Source organism: Xenopus tropicalis, chromosome 8, assembly GCF_000004195.4.
Source record: "Xenopus tropicalis strain Nigerian chromosome 8, UCB_Xtro_10.0, whole genome shotgun sequence".
Taxonomy (NCBI): domain Eukaryota; kingdom Metazoa; phylum Chordata; class Amphibia; order Anura; family Pipidae; genus Xenopus; species Xenopus tropicalis.
Window position 1 is genome coordinate 11,142,744 of NC_030684.2, and position 17,784 is coordinate 11,160,527.

Here is a 17,784-nt window from a genome sequence, read left to right on the forward strand (position 1 = left end):
GGCACCAATGTATTATGCGGGCACTGCTGCTGGGCACCAATGTATTAGGGGGCACTGCTGCTGGGCACCAATGTATTATGGGGGCACTGCTGCTGGGCACCAATGTATTATGGGGGCACTGCTGCTGGGCACCAATGTATTATGGGGGCACTGCTGCTGGGCACCAATGTATTATGGGGGCACTGCTGCTGGGCACCAATGTATTATGGGGGCACTGCTGGGCACCAATGTATTATGGGGGCACTGCTGCTGGGCACCAATGTATTATGGGGGCACTGCTGCTGGGCACCAATGTATTATGGGGGCACTGCTGCTGGGCATCAATGTATTATGGGGGCACTGCTGCTGGGCACCAATGTATTAAGGGGCACTGCTGCTGGGCACCAATGTATTATGGGGGCACTGCTGCTGGGCACCAATATATTATGGGGGCACTGCTGCTGGGCACCAATGTATTATGGGGGCACTGCTGCTGGGCACCAATGTATTATGGGGGCACTGCTGCTGGGCACCAATGTATTATGGGGGCACTGCTGGACACCAATGTATTATGGGGGCACTGCTGGACACCAATGTATTATGGGGGCACTGCTGCTGGGCACCAATGTATTATGGGGCACTGCTGCTGGGCACCAATGTATTAGTGGGGCACTGCTGCTGGGCACCAATGTATTATGGGGGCACTGCTGCTGGGCACCAATGTATTATGGGGGCACTGCTGCTGGGCACCAATGTATTATGCGGGCACTGCTGCTGGGCACCAATGTATTATGGGGGCACTGCTGCTGGGCACCAATGTATTATGGGGGCACTGCTGCTGGGCACCAATGTATTAGGGGGCACTGCTGCTGGGCACCAATGTATTATGGGGCACTGCTGCTGGGCACCAATGTATTATGGGGGCACTGCTGCTGGGCACCAATGTATTATGGGGGCACTGCTGCTGGGCACCAATGTATTAGGGGGCACTGCTACTGGGAACCAATGTATTATGGGGGCACTGCTGCTGGGCACCAATGTATTATGGGGGCACTGCTGCTGGGCACCAATGTATTATGGGGGCACTGCTGCTGGGCACCAATGTATTATGGGGGCACTGCTGCTGGGCACCAATGTATTATGGGGGCACTGCTGCTAAGCACCAATGTATTAAGGGGCACTGCTGCTGGGCACCAATGTATTAGGGGGCACTGCTGCTGGGCACCAATGTATTAGTGGGGCACTGCTGCTGGGCACCAATGTATTATGGGGGCACTGCTGCTGGGCACCAATGTATTATGGGGGCACTGCTGCTGGGCACCAATGTATTATGCGGGCACTGCTGCTGGGCACCAATGTATTATGGGGGCACTGCTGCTGGGCACCAATGTATTAGGGGGCACTGCTGCTGGGCACCAATGTATTATGGGGGCACTGCTGCTGGGCACCAATGTATTATGGGGGCACTGCTGCTGGGCACCAATGTATTAGTGGGGCACTGCTGCTGGGCACCAATGTATTATGGGGGCACTGCTGCTGGGCACCAATGTATTATGGGGACACTGCTGCTGGGCACCAATATATTAGGGGGCACTGCTGCTGGGCACCAATGTATTATGGGGGCACTGCTGCTGGGCACCAATGTATTAGGGGGCACTGCTGCTGGGCACCAATGTATTATGGAGGCACTGCTGCTGGGCACCAATGTATTATGGGGGCACTGCTGCTGGGCACCAATGTATTAGTGGGGCACTGCTGCTGGGCACCAATGTATTATGGGGGCACTGCTGCTGGGCACCAATGTATTAGGGGGCACTGCTGCTGGGCACCAATGTATTATGGGGGCACTGCTGCTGGGCACCAATGTATTAGTGGGGCACTGCTGCTGGGCACCAATGTATTAGGGGGCACTGCTGCTGGGCACCAATGTATTAGTGGGGCACTGCTGCTGGGCACCAATGTATTATGGGGGCACTGCTGCTGGGCACCAATGTATTATGGGGGCACTGCTGGGCACCAATGTATTATGGGGGCACTGCTGCTGGGCACCAATGTATTATGGGGGCACTGCTGCTGGGCACCAATGTATTAAGGGGCACTGCTGCTGGGCACCAATGTATTATGGGGGCACTGCTGCTGGGCACCAATATATTATGGGGGCACTGCTGCTGGGCACCAATGTATTAAGGGGCACTGCTGCTGGGTACCAATGTATTATGGGGGCACTGCTGCTGGGCACCAATATATTATGGGGGCACTGCTGCTGGGCACCAATGTATTATGGGGGCACTGCTGGGCACCAATGTATTATGGGGGCACTGCTGCTGGGCACCAATGTATTATGGGGGCACTGCTGCTGGGCACCAATGTATTATGGGGCACTGCTGCTGGGCACCAATGTATTATGGGGGCACTGCTGCTGGGCACCAATGTATTATGGGGGCACTGCTGCTGGGCACCAATGTATTAGTGGGGCACTGCTGCTGGGCACCAATGTATTATGGGGGCACTGCTGCTGGGCACCAATGTATTAAGGGGCACTGCTGCTGGGCACCAATGTATTATGCGGGCACTGCTGCTGGGCACTAATGTATTATGGGAGCACTGCTGCTGGGCACCAATGTATTATGGGGGCACTGCTGCTGGGCACCAATGTATTATGGGGGCACTGCTGCTGGGCACCAATGTATTAGTGGGGCACTGCTGCTGGGCACCAATGTATTATGGGGGCACTGCTGCTGGGCACCAATGTATTAAGGGGCACTGCTGCTGGGCACCAATGTATTATGGGGGCACTGCTGCTGGGCACTTATGTATTATGGGGGCACTGCTGCTGGGCACCAATGTATTATGGGGGCACTGCTGCTGGGCACCAATGTATTATGGGGGCACTGCTGCTGGGCACCAATGTATTAAGGGGCACTGCTGCTGGGCACCAATGTATTATGGGGGCACTGCTGCTGGGCACTAATGTATTATGGGGCACTGCTGCTGGGCACCAATGTATTAGTGGGGCACTGCTGCTGGGCACCAATGTATTATGGGGGCACTGCTGCTGGGCACCAATGTATTAAGGGGCACTGCTGCTGGGCACCAATGTATTATGCGGGCACTGCTGCTGGGCACTTATGTATTATGGGGGCACTGCTGCTGGGCACCAATGTATTATGGGGGCACTGCTGCTGGGCACCAATGTATTATGGGGGCACTGCTGCTGGGCACCAATGTATTAAGGGGCACTGCTGCTGGGCACCAATGTATTATGGGGGCACTGCTGCTGGGCACTAATGTATTATGCGGGCACTGCTGCTGGGCACCAATGTATTATGGGGCACTGCTGCTGGGCACCAATGTATTATGCGGGCACTGCTGCTGGGCACTAATGTATTATGGGGGCACTGCTGCTGGGCACCAATGTATTATGCGGGCACTGCTGCTGGGCACTAATGTATTATGGGGGCACTGCTGCTGGGCACCAATGTATTATGCGGGCACTGCTGCTGGGCACCAATGTATTATGCGGGCACTGCTGCTGGGCACTAATGTATTATGGGGGCACTGCTGCTGGGCACTAATGTATTATGGGGGCACTGATGCTGGGCACTAATGTATTATGGGGGCACTGCTGCTGGGCACCAATGTATTATGCGGGCACTGCTGCTGGGCACCAATGTATTATGCGGGCACTGCTGCTGGCACCAATGTATTATGCGGGCACTGCTGCTGGGCACTAATGTATTATGGGGGCACTGCTGCTGGGCACTAATGTATTATGGGGGCACTGCTGCTGGGCACTAATGTATTATGGGGGCACTGCTGCTGGGCACCAATGCATTATGGTGGCACTGCTGCTGGGCACTAATGTATTATGGGGGCACTGCTGCTGGGCACCAATGTATTATGGGGGCACTACTGCTGGGCACCAATGTATTATGGGGGCACTGCTGCTGGGCACCAATGTATTAGGGGGCACTGCTGCTGGGCACCAATGTATTATGGGGGCACTACTGCTGGGCACCAATGTATTATGGGGGCACAGCTGCTAGGCACCAATGTATTAGGGGGGCACTGCTGCTAGGCACCAATGTATTAGGGGGCCCTGGCTACCAATGTGTGTGTGTCCTTTCTACTGATGGGAGGGATCACTAGGGGGGGCATTGGGGGGCAGGGTGTGGGAGGAGGAGGGCCCACAAAAGTCATAGCACCCCATTCCCGAATAAGCTGCACGGTTTGACACCTCATTCATGGGTCTACGACAGATGGTGGTTAATTGCCCCCTGCTGGCAACACCTATAACTGTCACTGGCCTACGTGTCCCAACATCCCCTATCAGAGCTGCAGTCTGTAGCCCTATAACTGTCACTGGCCTACGTGTCCCAGCATCCCCTATCAGAGCTGCAGCCTGTAGTCCTATAACTGTCACTGGCCTACGTGTCCCAGCATCCCCTATCAGAGCTGCAGCCTGTAGTCCTATAACTGTCACTGGCCTACATGTCCCAGCATCCCCTATCAGAGCCTCAGCCTGTAGTCCTATAACTGTCACTGGCCTACATGTCCCAGCATCCCCTATCAGAGCCTCAGCCTGTAGTCCTATAACTGTCACTGGCCTACATGTCCCAGCATCCCCTATCAGAGCTGCAGCCTGTAGTCCAATAACTGTCACTGGCCTACGTGTCCCAGCATCCCCTATCAGAGCCTCAGCCTGTAGTCCTATAACTGTCACTGGCCTACGTGTCCCAGCATCCCCTATCAGAGCTGCAGCCTGTAGTCCTATAACTGCCACTGGCCTACATGTCCCAGCATCCCCTATCAGAGCTGCAGCCTGTAGTCCTATAACTGTCACTGGCCTACGTGTCCCAGCATCCCCTATCAGAGCCTCAGCCTGTAGTCCTATAACTGTCTCTGGCCTACATGTCCCAGCATCCCCTATCAGAGCCTCAGCCTGTAGTCCTATAACTGTCACTGGCCTACATGTCCCAGCATCCCCTATCAGAGCCTCAGCCTGTAGTCCTATAACTATCACTGGCCTACATGTCCCAGCATCCCCTATCAGAGCCTCAGCCTGTAGTCCTATAACTGTCACTGGCCTACATGTCCCAGCATCCCCTATCAGAGCTGCAGCCTGTAGTCCTATAACTGTCACTGGCCTACATGTCCCAGCATCCCCTATCAGAGCCTCAGCCTGTAGTCCTATAACTGTCACTGGCCTACATGTCCCAGCATCCCCTATCAGAGCTGCAGCCTGTAGTCTTATAACTGTCACTGGCCTACATGTCCCAGCATCCCCTATCAGAGCCTCAGCCTGTAGTCCTATAACTGTCACTGGCCTACATGTCCCAGCATCCCCTATCAGAGCTGCAGCCTGTAGTCTTATAACTGTCACTGGCCTACATGTCCCAGCATCCCCTATCAGAGCTGCAGCCTGTAGTCCTATAACTGTCACTGGCCTACATGTCCCAGCATCCCCTATCAGAGCCTCAGCCTGTAGTCCTATAACTGTCACTGGCCTACATGTCCCAGCATCCCCTATCAGAGCTGCAGCGAGTAGTCCTATAACTGTCACTGGCCTACATGTCCCAGCATCCCCTATCAGAGCTGCAGCCTGTAGTCCTATAACTGTCACTGGCCTACATGTCCCAGCATCCCCTATCAGAGCTGCAGCGTGTAGTCCTATAACTGTCACTGGCCTACATGTCCCAGCATCCCCTATCAGAGCCTCAGCTTGTAGTCCTATAACTGTCACTGGCCTACGTGTCCCAGCATCCCCTATCAGAGCCTCAGCCTGTAGTCCTATAACTGTCACTGGCCTACATGTCCCAGCATCCCCTATCAGAGCCTCAGCCTGTAGTCCTATAACTGTCACTGGCCTACATGTCCCAGCATCCCCTATCAGAGCCTCAGCTTGTAGTCCTATAACTGTCACTGGCCTACGTGTCCCAGCATCCCCTATCAGAGCTGCAGCCTGTAGTCCTATAACTGTCACTGGCCTACATGTCCCAGCATCCCCTATCAGATCTGCAGCCTGTAGCCCTATAACTGTCACTGGCCTACGTGTCCCAGCATCCCCTATCATCAGAGCTGCAGCCTGTAGTCCTATAACTGTCACTGGCCTACATGTCCCAGCATCCCCTATCATCAGAGCTGCAGCCTGTAGTCCTATAACTGTAACTGGCCTACATGTCCCAGCATCCCCTATCATCAGAGCTGCAGCCTGTAGTCCTATAACTGTAACTGGCCTACATGTCCCAGCATCCCCTATCAGAGCTGCAGCCTGTAGTCCTATAACTGTCACTGGCCTACATGTCCCAGCATCCCCTATCATCAGAGCTGCAGCCTGTAGTCCTATAACTGTCACTGGCCTACGTGTCCCAGCATCCCCTATCAGAGCTGCAGCCTGTAGTCCTATAACTGTCACTGGCCTACATGTCCCAGCATCCCCTATCAGATCTGCAGCCTGTAGCCCTATAACTGTCACTGGCCTACGTGTCCCAGCATCCCCTATCATCAGAGCTGCAGCCTGTAGTCCTATAACTGTCACTGGCCTACATGTCCCAGCATCCCCTATCATCAGAGCTGCAGCCTGTAGTCCTATAACTGTAACTGGCCTACATGTCCCAGCATCCCCTATCAGAGCTGCAGCCTGTAGTCCTATAACTGTCACTGGCCTACATGTCCCAGCATCCCCTATCATCAGAGCTGCAGCCTGTAGTCCTATAACTGTCACTGGCCTACATGTCCCAGCATCCCCTATCATCAGAGCTGCAGCCTGTAGTCCTATAACTGTCACTGGCCTACATGTCCCAGCATCCCCTATCAGAGCTGCAGCCTGTAGCCCTATAACTGTCACTGGCCTACATGTCCCAGCATCCCCTATCAGAGCTGCAGCCTGTAGCCCTATAACTGTCACTGGCCTACATGTCCCAGCATCCCCTATCAGAGCTGCAGCCTGTAGCCCTATAACTGTCTCTGGCCTACGTGTCCCAGCATCCCCTATCAGAGCTGCAGCCTGTAGCCCTATAACTGTCACTGGCCTACATGTCCCAGCATCCCCTATCAGAGCTGCAGCCTGTAGTCCTATAACTGTCACTGGCCTACGTGTCCCAGCATCCCCTATCAGAGCTACAGCCTGTAGCCCTATAACTGTCACTGGCCTACGTGTCCCAGCATCCCCTATCAGAGCTGCAGCCTGTAGTCCTATAACTGTCACTGGCCTACGTGTCCCAGCATCCCCTATCAGAGCTGCAGCCTGTAGTCCTATAACTGTCACTGGCCTACGTGTCCCAGCATCCCCTATCAGAGCTGCAGCCTGTAGTCCTATAACTGTCACTGGCCTACGTGTCCCAGCATCCCCTATCAGAGCTGCAGTCTGTAGTCCTATAACTGTCACTGGCCTACATGTCCCAGCATCCCCTATCAGAGCTGCAGCCTGTAGTCCTATAACTGTCACTGGCCTACATGTCCCAGCATCCCCTATCAGAGCTGCAGCCTGTAGTCCTATAACTGTCACTGGCCTACGTGTCCCAGCATCCCCTATCAGAGCTGCAGCCTGTAGTCCTATAACTGTCACTGGCCTACATGTCCCAGCATCCCCTATCAGAGCTGCAGCCTGTAGTCCTATAACTGTCACTGGCCTACATGTCCCAGCATCCCCTATCAGAGCTGCAGTCTGTTTCCCTTGCCATCTGGTTGTCAGCGCCCCATTTACCTTAGTACCATTTAGTGAGGAGATCCCGCAGCCAATTACAGTTGGGCTACTGTGATTGGCTGTAACCCATACAGCTAATCTGTACCATACAGACACTCACACAGGGGATACAGTTAAGCAGCCCCATCATTCCCAACCCATTGGCCTTTATATTCCATGAAATCCAAATAAGTGCCTGTAACCCTCCCCTTGCTTTCTATGGGATCCCCTCTATTTGGGAGCTGCCATTCTTGCTACTTCCCCTATGTGCAGATTGGTACCCCCGGCCCATGTATTGGTACATTCTGTATAACAGTCAGGCTCTCAGTGGGGCTCATTTATCAACGCAACGCAGCGCAGTAGTAGTCGCAGACGCATAATTTTTGCCCTGCGCATAAGCATATTTATCAGTATATCGCAAACACGGTCGCTTACCGTTTCATGCGTTAATTTGAACGCAAACAGATGCGCCACGCACAAATCCGTTTATGTGGCCGCAGAATTGCGCACGTGAGGTCGCAAACAGTATGATAAATTATGTGCATGGATGGCGCAAGGTCACGGCGCATTTGTAGCGCATATATGGACGCAAACGGTGTGGTTTTTGCGTTCGTTGTTTCGCATAGTGCGACGGTGTTGCGCCTTTATTTGCGCCTAACTTGGCTTTATGATTGTTATCGTGTAGCCTATGTTAAACTGAAATGCATCTTAGTTAACATTTAATGATCCTCCTATTCCTTACAAGGCCTTGAACTCCCCTCCCTCAGTATAACATTAACCCTTTGCTAACCGTGGGTGGCTAAACTCCCTTCCCACAGTATAGCCTTACACCCCATCAGGGCCGCCATTAGGGGGGCACAGGGGTACAGTTGTCCCGGGCCCGGACAATTTTAACTTTAAAAGGGGGCTACAGTTTTCTTATTAGCTCGGGCCCCCTTAAATCAATTCCGGGCCCTGTCATTGGTGGTCAGCAGGTGATCCTATTGGTCACGCTCCGTGCATACATGCATGTCAGTACGCACGGGGCACAACCTTATAAAAAGACCTGGCGTCTTTCGCAACTCAGAAGTGCAGTGCTATCGTGAACGGAGGAGCCACCGTAGACAAGGGGGGCTGTGCTGTGCTGGCTACCAATGTACTAGGGTTTGGGCACTGCTGACTACCAATGTACTAGGGGCAGGCCCGGATTTGTGGCAAGGCCACAAAGGCCCGGGCCTAGGGCAGCAAATACACAGGGGCGGCATGCCGCCCCGCCGCAAGCAAATGTTAACATTTTGCTCCCATACGGAGCAATGGGGACATCTCCCCACTGCTCCGTATGGGAGTTCTAAGTTAGGCGCTTGCGCATGCGCATTAGCGATAGGGGTTGTTCGCGCATGCGCAAGTTAGGCGCATGCGCATTCGCGTTTACGCGGCGGGGGTGGGGGGGCGCCGAATGGTGGCGGCCTTGGGGCGCCCCAAGTAGAAATCCGGCCCTGACTAGGGGGGGCCTGCTGGCTACCAATGTCTCATGTTTGTGAGTCCTTTGTACTGGTGGGAGGGGGCCCAGAAAATGTTGTTGTGAGGGGCCCCGTGATTTCTGATGGCGGCCCTGCACCCCATTAATTAAATCTAGGACCCAAGAAGTAAACAAAAGTGCAATATGTCCTGGGAGGGGGGTGAGGAAGATACCAGGGGTGGTTGCCTGACAGAGTACTGTGTGTTATTGTGTTATATTGTGCTGTTTGTTTTTGCCAGTGAGATTTATGGCCCCTGTAATTATCCCTTAAAGTATAGACCCCTCCTGCCCCACTCAGGGTGCTCTATGAGTAATGTAATCTACAGGTGCTGAACATCCAGATATGATGCATTTCTGTATAAAGGATAAAATAAAGAATAAAGAAACAATTATGCAAACAAACAGTAGTTTTATTTAACATTATGTTATAATAAACATGTTTTTTTGGGATTTTAACTTTTCTGTCGTAACACACTTAATTATTTTTTATTTGTTCCAGACTAGCAAATTTATCATCAATTTTCAAAAAAATTTCCTGTTTGAACACTTCCATCTCTTGACGAATAACATCGATTTTCTCAAGTAAAGAGGAATGACAATAACTACAATATGATGAAGGAACTTTGGATGCCTCCATATTGACACACAAAACTGACTCTTGTGAGTTAGAGAGTGGGATTTCGGCATAGCTGCTACATGCCTCAATTTCAGCCTCTGGTCCTGCCGAAGCTTGTGGTGATGACATGTGTGTAGAAAACATATCTGAAATATCATCAGATGTTGGCAATTCAGGCTGCTCGTCATGGTGTTGAGATGCAGGCTCTAAAGGATCAGAAGCCTGATCATCATAGGCTGCCGGTTGTATATAAGGCTGAGGTGTAGTTGAGGGCAAAGTGATATGGGCACATACCTCAGCTTCTGCCTGTTGCTCTTCTACTTGTACAGCCTGTGATAAAATGTGTTGTTGAGGTATTTTGCCTGCTGATTTTTTTACAGGCTGGTGTTCAGGTGGTTTAGATTGCAATTTTGACCTTTTTTTTCCTTGAGCTTGCAGGCCAGATGGTCCGGCTACTGGCTCTTTCACTGTAGGATGTGCTTGAGCTTTGGATGTAGTCTGGGCCCCAGGTATCTTATCAGATGATACATTGGAATGGTGGTGTGTCCTTTTACTACACCTCTTTTTCATTATGTGTTGTCTATCTATTGAAATGAAAATTAAAATTGTTAAAAAATAAATATACAATTATATTTTAATGAAGTAATTCACCTAATCCTTATTGGGGATGTTCATAAAAAAAAAAAAAATTTACGTCATATTAAGGGAGAATGTTATAGTGGTCATGGAATTTTATTACAATATAATCAAATGCATGAAATTAGTATTTTTATAATAACAAACAAATATAAATAATTTATTAATAGTATTTCTATGTCTAAGAGCTGTTTGTCTCTGCACAGTCTATGTGAAAAAAATAAGATATAAGATATAAATGTTCTTATTCAAATATGTTTTAAATCAAATAAATACACTCAGGACTTATTTAACCCCACAACATAACCACTGGATGTCCTGCCACAATGTTATTTTGCATTACCTAATTTTAATAGATGTGATCAGAGTCCTAACTGATCTAGAGTACAATCTGGACAAATGAAACTTCACATGGGACATTAGCACACAAATGTTAGATATTTTTGTTCAAATTAAATAAACTATGGGGCACATTTCTCAAAACCTGAATTTGAATCCCGAATGGGCAAAATTTTGATTGGATCCCAAATTTTTTGAATATTGCAAATATCACAAAAATGCTTATGAAAAAAATCATATTAGTCATGAAAAAATCGTATTAGTCACGATAATATTGTATTTGCGATCTGAAAGTCACCAAATTTTTGGAACAAACCATTGGAAACAGTGGCAGAGCCTTTCAGAATTTTTGTTTTGGACGCGCTAAAAATCGCACAGTCGTGCAAAAAGTTGCGCGCGCAACAAAAAATTGCCCAGACGCATGAAAAAATCCATGCACGTACGCTTGGAGCGTTTGTGCCTTCGTAAATGTGCCGCTATATCTGAAAATTGTTCAAAAACTTGGTCTTATTGTGCGTTATAACAGATTTGGTCAGTTCAATAACATGGGTCATATTAAATCCACTTACTTAACATTATTCTGTGGCGGATCTGCTTTATTCGTTCCTTTTCTCGTCTATTTAAGTCATTCCAGCGCCGTTGTAGTTGGCGTAATGTTCGCATACGACCTGTTTTTTTCTGCAATAATTTTTTGCACCTCCTGAATTATGCTAATACGCATAAAGTGATAGTTTTGCGCATAGCTTGGGATGCGGTCATATCTGCACATAGATATAAAACAGCACAAGTCAAATTATAAATTTGGAAGCACAAACTTGGAAAGGGCAGGTTGCATTTTCTGGTGTATTGTATAATAATTGAATCCCTATTTCTTTAAAGTTATAATTTTATTATTTCCTAATTGTTCTTAACACAATCTTGCTAATGGTATAATAATCCAAATAATTGATCATGAATGAAGTCTAAGTTTATACTGTTATCATTGAGAGAAAGTTTTGAAAATAATATTCCAACAATCAAATGACCTTTAAAAGTATTAACTTCATTAGATTTATATAAATTAATTTAGTCTATTAAACACATGCTTACCTTCTCTTATCTAAAATTTTGACAAGAAAATAAATTTCTCTTGAAGAGAATGCTTGACTTCTTTGACTGTCTGCCATAGTGCTCCTCTATCTTTCTCTGAGACTAGCAATCGGCCGAGATCCAGTGCGCCTGTGACGTCACGCATTTGCCACACCCAGCTAACCTATCGAAGAAGCGCCGCTATAGACGCAAATAAAGTCAAAGCAGACGCAAGAAAGATAAGTTGCGTCGCTACGGGTGCGTGCTGCGTCATAACGCTGTTATGCGCAATTTATGGCGCGAAAGTGCGTTTGTTGAAAACATTTTTGCAAGAAGTTTTGTGCATGAAGGTTGTGTATGAAAAGTTTCCAGGAGGAGAAAAATATGGCAGAACAACTTACTGACAAAGAATTCCAACAGTTGCTGCAGTTTTTGCCTTTTATTCGAGCTCAGTCTACAATTCAGAGTGCAGGCTCCCTGAATAATGCTCCCACAGCTACAAACCTCACATCTGTGGTAAGTAGTGTTCCACAATTAGCTGGACCAACAATTATTTTGGAGTCTACAAAGTCTGCAAGCGCTGAACCACCTGTGACTGAGGAAAATCGGATTTGCCAAGGTTTGTCTGAAAACACTTCTACTACTGACAAAGCAGAGAATGTGATTCCGTTTAAAAAGTGCCAAACTAAATCTAAACATAAAAGTGTTGCTTGTGACCAAAATGTATTGGAATATGAAGAATTAGGCAACAATTTGAGGAACCAGTGTGAGGATTTATCTTCCAGTGAGGATTCAGAAGACTTAAAAGGCCATTCCAAATCTGGCCTTATTGAGAGTAGCCAGAAGCGAATGTCAAAATTTTCTGATGAAGAATTAGAAGTCTTAATTCGTGAAGTAAGTGTATCCTGTTTTTGTTTTTATATTTCATTAATGAATTTAACATGTGTCATGTATCAGGATGCATGCAATTTAATTTAATTGATATTTGTTTTATTTTTCAAAAAAGTCAAAATAGTAGCTGAAAAGGTTTTCAAAAATTTAGATTTATTAACATTGTGATTGTGTTTATGAAAATTCACAATTAAAAGTTTATATTAATTATGTTTAATATTTTATAAAAAAAAAAGGGGCAAAACTCCATACATAATAACAATATAATTGGCCATTATCAGTACACAAGAGTATCTCCAAATGTTTTGTTTATTAAACATAAGACTAGTTAAATAGAAATGAGTGGATACTATGTGTTATGTCTGTTGGCAATGTGCTTTATATAACATTAGTAAAATTACAGAAATATTAATGCAGGTCTATCTGTGTTGTATATCGTATTAATATTTGTAAACATTTTTGTTTTAAGGTCACTGAGAAATATGAGATGCTCTATGGATCTTTGGCTTCAAAACTTACTAATCAAAGGAAAAAACAAATATGGGAAACCATCAGAAGTAAAGTTTGTGCTGTTGGAGTTAAGCCAAGATCAATTATTCAGCTTAAGAAACGGTGGCTGGATATTCGCCGGTAAGTATTCCTAAAAAGTTATTCAATTCCAATAGGCTAAACCTATAGGGAATAGCTTTAGAACGGTAACCTGAGCATAGTGGGCTCTATCCAATAACAGTAAAGATGTGAAGAGGTAGGGAAATAAGGCCATAGGGAGCTGAACCCTATGGGTCCCTACAGTTATTTAATAGTTATTAATAATAAAAACTTTTCTTGCTTTAAAAAAGTGTAATTCATTATTTTAGCCTGTTTTTAAACAATACCATTTGCTCAATAATATATTAATGTCAAAATGTATATACAGGTATTGGACAAGTTATCCTGAATGCTTGTGACCTGGTGACTATCCAATAAATTATATTCTTACAAATGCTACTTAGTGATATTTGTTAGAATAGTAGCTTAGTGAGTTAACTTGTCACATGACTTGTGAAATCAAGTGTATTATAAGGCATCATGAACATTTGTATTGTTGCAATATTTAATGTACTATTTTTATTCCCTAATTAAAGACGTACAAAGGATAAACTCGGCCAACTTGAGAAAATAAGACACAAAACTGGTGGTGGTGAAGAGAACACTGCATCTCTTAATCGGTTTGAAACGCAGGTAAATGAAATTAAATAATTATCCAAAAATTTAAATAAAAAACCAGCTCTACTTAATGCAAGAATAATTTTAGACACTTCTAAGTAAAATAACAAAAAACCATAGATGAATACATAATATAAAGTGATTACACTAAAATTATTAATATTGCATTATTAAATATGACCAAGTATTCAGCAAACCACGTAGCTGTCATTTATTTTGCCACTGAAATGTTTTTAGGTGTATTATAATATTTATCTGTCTTTCTATCACTATCTTTCTGTGTTGATGAATTTGAAATGATATGAGTTTAGTTTCAGTGTAGACATGTTAACAAACCAATAGCATTGTCAGCACTTAACTACTTTTAATGGTTTAAATTAAAAATTATGTTTTTCTTTAAGGTACAAGAGACCATACCCGAGCTCTTAATTAAAGGGGATTCTACGCTTGATAGTAGTGATCTCAAATCTGTCGGCACATATGGTAATAAAAAGTTATTATATAAAATATGTATTAAGTAAAGTACGAGAGACAGAATTGATTGAGATTTGTGCACATTTTTAAGTAAACATTAAAAATTATTTAACTATAACACTTAAAAACATTTGTATTTTCCTTTTATTTAATTTATTAATATACATCTTTATATTAGCCATTATTTCCTTCATAATGCTAATTGTGAAACTATTTGCAAGCTTACAACAACACTTTTAATATACTTCTTAGTAGTATATTAGGCATATTTTGAGAAAATCCACTTATCTACTACCCTTCAAAATATCCTTTAACACAACTTAAGTTTTACTATGTCTGTATTTATATATATATATATATATATATATATATATATATAATTTTTTATAATTTTTTTTTTTATTTTTTCTAGCTCTAATTGAAAAATTATTCATGGATGAGGACGCTATTCAAGACACAAATAATGAGGATATCGCCTCCACTTCAAAAATCCATACCAAACCATTTGTGTGCATTGACAGTCAAAAAAAAGTGATTCTAGAAGAAATGTTACATCTGTGCAAGGAAACAGGACCTGCACAAGATAAATGTTTAAATGTATTAAATGAGATCTTGTCAGTATCTAAAGAACAACTCAAACTGGCACGAGACAACAGTAACATATTACAAAGCATGTGCTCCTCTATGAAGTCTGTTGAGTTAGCCTTTTTGGACTTTTTGAAATTGGAAAGGCACCTTGTACTGGCAGTAGAAACGGACAAAACTGATTACATTGTGGATGATCTAAATAGTAGTTTGTTTGAATCTGACACAGGGGATTTGCCAAAACAAGAAGAAACTAACACAATAGAATTGACAAGTAAACCAAATTCACCATTGTCCGTTACCCAAAAGCAAAACAATGCACCGAACGATACATGTTTAGTTGAAAATCTATTAAGCCAGCAAGATGCCCAATGCTGTGACGGTGGCAAACCAAAGTGTGACACAGAGGCACATTCTCAGGAGAATTCTCAGGAACCAAAACTCCTCAGGCGCTCAACACGAAAGAGGAAATGTAATGTTGAATTAGCCAGTCAAAAAAGAGGGAAACCAAAAAACATTCAAAACAACAAATAGGTTTTTTCCTATTAGCATAAACTTAAATTCAAGGTTCTTTTGAAATATGCATTCTGTTATTTTGAACTGGCTTTTAAGTTATTTAGATATATAATTTCTATATTTTTTGTATTTTATTGTGTTAGCATATTTGCAGATCTGACTTGCTGGAGGAGGCAATAAGCAAAATATTTTTTGTTTCATCAATCAACAATGATTGTTTTTTTTTTTGTTAACACAAATAAAAATTTAATTTGTTGATCAGCTTTTGATTGAATTGTATTTTTTTTTAACTCCTAAATAATTATTGTGTCATGCAGCCAGGGATAAACAGTAGACTGTGTTTTGATAAGGTGACATTCAAGAGCAATTTTAGCATTCAGTTACACACTTCACCAAAATAATATGGTTAAAGAGTTTCAAGCATAGGTGGAGGGTGATTTCTTCGTTTGTTTAGGCTACACATGGGCCATACACATACTGACCTAAATCTAATGTGTACATTTGTGTTGATCAATTAAGTCCATAAGTGTGATCAGTTAGTTCAAACACATAGTTCACCTTTCAATTAATTTTTAATGTAGGCAGCATTGATATTGAGACTATTTGCAATTTTTTTAATTTTAATGGTTTTTCATTCAGGTTTCTGTTCATCAGCTCAAAATTTTTGATTTTACCAGCTATTTGGTTACTTGGGGTGGTATTTACACTAGTAAACAAGTAGTGTTTTTAACCCCCATTTGAACTATGGAAAGAGGCAGAATAACAATACAAATTAATTTATAAAAAATAAATTATGAAGACCAATTGCAAATTTTTTAGCAATAGACCAATGTAAACACAAACATTACATTAAAATTGAAACACCCCTTTAGGTCTGTGTCACACGGGGATATTATTTGTCATAGAAAAATCTGTGTTGTTGCAGGTGAATAATCTCCCTGTGTGTCGGAGGCCTTAGATGTGTTAAAGTTAGTTTGATAGACAGGCAGGCAGTGGGTACTGACATCCAAGGCACATTATATGCAGTGAGAATTGTTGGGTACAGATGGCAGATATTCAGGCCCTGCAACTATAACACTGGCACTGATACACAGCACTGGCCCCACTGTAACTAACTAGAAATTAAATAAACAATGTAAAAATTAAAGAAATATTTTTTAATTGTTACATTTGCAAGTGTCATATCAAAACGGTGTGATCTTATGAACATTTTTTTGTATTATTTGTATTTTAAAAATCACACATATGCTGCTTAATTGGCGCATAGTAGGTGTGTTTGCGTCCATATAAACGCATTTGCTATTCGTGGCGTACCGGCCACATATTCCGCGTGCGTAGTGACGCAAATGTGCGTTGAAAACACCGCGAGCAGGTTTAGTTCTGTGAGGATATTTTTCAGAGATACATGGCTTTATTTAATAATCACCACCATGTCCTATTAGCAATGCTAATAGATTATTTTGATGATTCAGATCATATTGAAAGACCTAGGCTGAGAGTTGCCCGAAAATTTAATGCTCGCACTGTTTTGTCCCAATTAACAGATGAGGAAATCAGACTGAGATACAGGCTAGGTCGAACAGCTATTTGTGAATTATATGACAAAATCAAACATTACCTAGAGCCAACCACAAAGCGCAGCCTTCCTATTCCTGGAATTTCAAAACTATTAGGGACATTACACTTTCTTGCATCGGGCTCATTCCAGACAACAATTAGTGCATGCACTGGCTACAGTCAGCCATCATTTTCTAAACATTTAAAATTTGTCCTGGCTGGTATTTGCAGTTTAGCACCAGAGCTGCTCAAATATGACATGGATCCTGCAAATTTGGCCAAAATGAAGAGTGATTTCTACAGTATTGCTCAAATGCCAAATGTCATTGGGGCCATTGACTGCACTCATGTAGCTCTCATTCCACCAGCTGACAAAGAGCGATTTTATTATAATCGTAAAGGGTTTCATTCCATTAATGTACAGGTAGGTGACAATATATTTTTATATATAATTAAAACTTTTACATGTTAACCTTATTGATTGTAAACTTGATTTAAAGTAAAAATGCAGGTATGCCTGGAGCTTTAAATTAACTCTTTACTAGCCTTTCCTTCTCATTTAATATCAACAAAATAGGTTGTCTGTGATGCATCGTGCAGAATCCTGGATGTTGTTTCAAAATTCCCTGGATCAACACACGACTCTTTTATATTTAGAAACTCACACTTGCATGAAAGGCTGCAATCAGGAGAAGCTGGAAGTGGATGGCTGCTTGGTTGGTATAGTTTTTAATT